Source organism: Plecotus auritus, assembly GCF_963455305.1.
Source record: "Plecotus auritus genome assembly, chromosome: 6".
Taxonomy (NCBI): domain Eukaryota; kingdom Metazoa; phylum Chordata; class Mammalia; order Chiroptera; family Vespertilionidae; genus Plecotus; species Plecotus auritus.
In genome coordinates, this window is record NC_137773.1 from 23,788,503 (window position 1) to 23,791,030 (window position 2,528).

Genomic DNA, 2,528 nt, shown 5'->3' on the forward strand with positions numbered 1-2,528 from the left:
GTAGATTTGTGTGCTAGGTTTCCTATATGGCCCAGTGGGTCGGCCTCTCCAGTTAACCTGAGGTGGATACTCTTGGTGCACCCCTTTGTGGGCTGTGTGTACAGCCTTGTTGTAGTTAAGTCTTGATTGTTGTTGGTATCAATGTCCTCCAGGCCAGATGGCTGTAAGCATCAGCTGTGTCTACGCTGGGAGAAGTTTGGTGCTGGAGACAGCCTTATAAGATTAGACTTGTCTAATTTCAATAGCCTCTGTGCTCAGCTTGGATGGGGTGGAGTCTCAGAGCGGAGCAGACAGTCTTGGCTTCCAGTCATCCTTGCCCTTGCACGCGTGTGCACCTCCAGACCTCTGCCTGGAGAGTCCAGATTCCACCCACAAGAGCGTGGGTCCCCAGGGGCTCGCCTGGAACTGGGGTTCAGTGCAGTCAGAACTAGGGCTCAGTGCAGTCAGGAGCTTCTGACTCCCTTCCACTAGGGAAAGCCTGTGGCAACTTCCACAGCCTTTGTGCGCACAGGCATGCACGCGCCACCAGACCTCTGCCTTCCCCAGCTCCAGAGTCTCCGCCCCAGAGTCCAGATTCCCCCCGAAAGAGCGTGGGTCCCCAGGGGCTTGCCTGGAACTGGGGTTCAGTGCAGTCAGAACTGGGGTTCAGTGCAGTCAGGAGCTTCCGACTCCCTTCTGCTAGGGAAAGCCTGTGGCAACATCCGCAGCCTTTGTGCACACTGGGGCGTGTACCTCCAGACCCTTGCCTGCCAGGGCTCCCCTGGGTCTCCCCAGGGTCTCCGAGTCTCCGGGTGCCTTTCTCTCTACCTGACAGTCCAGACTCCCACTGTATGAGCCTGGGTCCACAGGGTTTCGCCTGGGACTGGGGTTCAGTGCAGTCAGAACTGGGGTTCAGTGTGGTTGGGGGCTTCCTTCTCCCTTCCGCCAGAGAAAGTCAGCCAGGCTCTCAGCCCTCCTTCCTCTCTGCGCACACGAAGACCCTTTGCCATACCTCCAATTCTCTGTGAGCTTTTCTCTTTCCTTCTAGTTGTAGAATTTCCACTCAGCCAGCTTTTCTGTGTTTCTGGATGGTGTCCATTCTGTCTTTTAGGTATAGTTTTGAAATTGTTGTGCGAGGCAGCAGTTTAGGTGCTTACCTATGCCGCCATCTTGGTTTCTCCCCAAAACTGCTTTCTAAAGTGGTTGTACTATTATTCATTCCCACCCACAGTGAAAGAGAGTTTCTGTTGCTCCATGTCCTTGCAAGCATTTGGTATTGTGAATGACCTACATTTTGGCCATTCTATAGGTGTGTGGTGCATTTTATTTTAAAATTTCATTTCCTTGTTGATTATGAGTGGAGCATATTTTCACATGCATATTTGACATCTTCATACCTTTTTTTGTGAGGTGACTGTTAATGTCTTTGGCCCATTTTCAAACCAATTTGTTGGTTTCCGTATTTTTGAATTAAAAAAAAAGAGTTCTTTGAATATTTTGAGTAACAGTCCTTTAATAGATGTGTCTTTTGAAAATATTTTCTCCCAGTCTGTGACTTGTCTTCTCATCCTCTAATTATCAACCTTTGCACAACTGGGGTTTCTCATTTTAATTAAGTTTGGCTTATAATTATTTCTTCAGTGGATCATTCATTTGGCACTACATTTAAACAGAGGACCATTCCCAAAGTCATCTAGGTTTCTCTGATTTTTATCTCCTAGGAATTTTATAGTTTGCATTTTACATTATGTTTGTGACTCATTGTGACTTAATTTCTCTGATGGGTTTAAAGTCTGCATTTGCATTTATTTTATAGAATGTGGCTGTCGAGTTATTTAGGCTCTATTTTTGAGAAAAGGACCTTTGCTTCATTGTATTATGTTTGCGCCTTTGTCATAAACCAGTTGACCATATTTATGAGGGTCTGCTTCTGGGATCTTTTACCTGATCCATTAATTTATTTGTCTCTTCTTTTGCCAATAATGTACAATCTTGATGATTGACTCAGCTATAGTAAGCCTTGAATTTGAGTAGCATCAAGCCTCCAACTCTGTTCTTTCCTTCAATACTCTGTTGGCTATTCTGGTCTTTTGCCTTCCATATAAAATTCAGAGTTAGTTTAATAGCATCCACAAAATAACTTGCTGGAATTTTGATTGGGACTATATTGAATCTATAGTTCAAGTTGGGAGTAACTGACATCTTGACAATACTGAGACTTCCTGCTCACAAACAAAAATATCCCTCCATTTATTAGTCCTCAGGCTAGTTAAAATAAAATTCATTGCTCATGCTTCAGGCTATTTGGTTTGAACTAATTTTGTCAGGCTGGTTACAGAGACTGTATTTTAAGTCAGGTTCCCTAAACTGACTTGATCTTGCTTTCTTTACTTATTCTTCAGAGCAATGATATATAATATAGGGCATTATACCTTATAGTCTCCATTTCACTCCTGAGCCTTCTTTCACTCATGATCTTAATATTTGCATATTGTTCTCAAACCTAGGTTCCAAACCTGGCTGACTAATACTCATCTGGAAGCTTATAT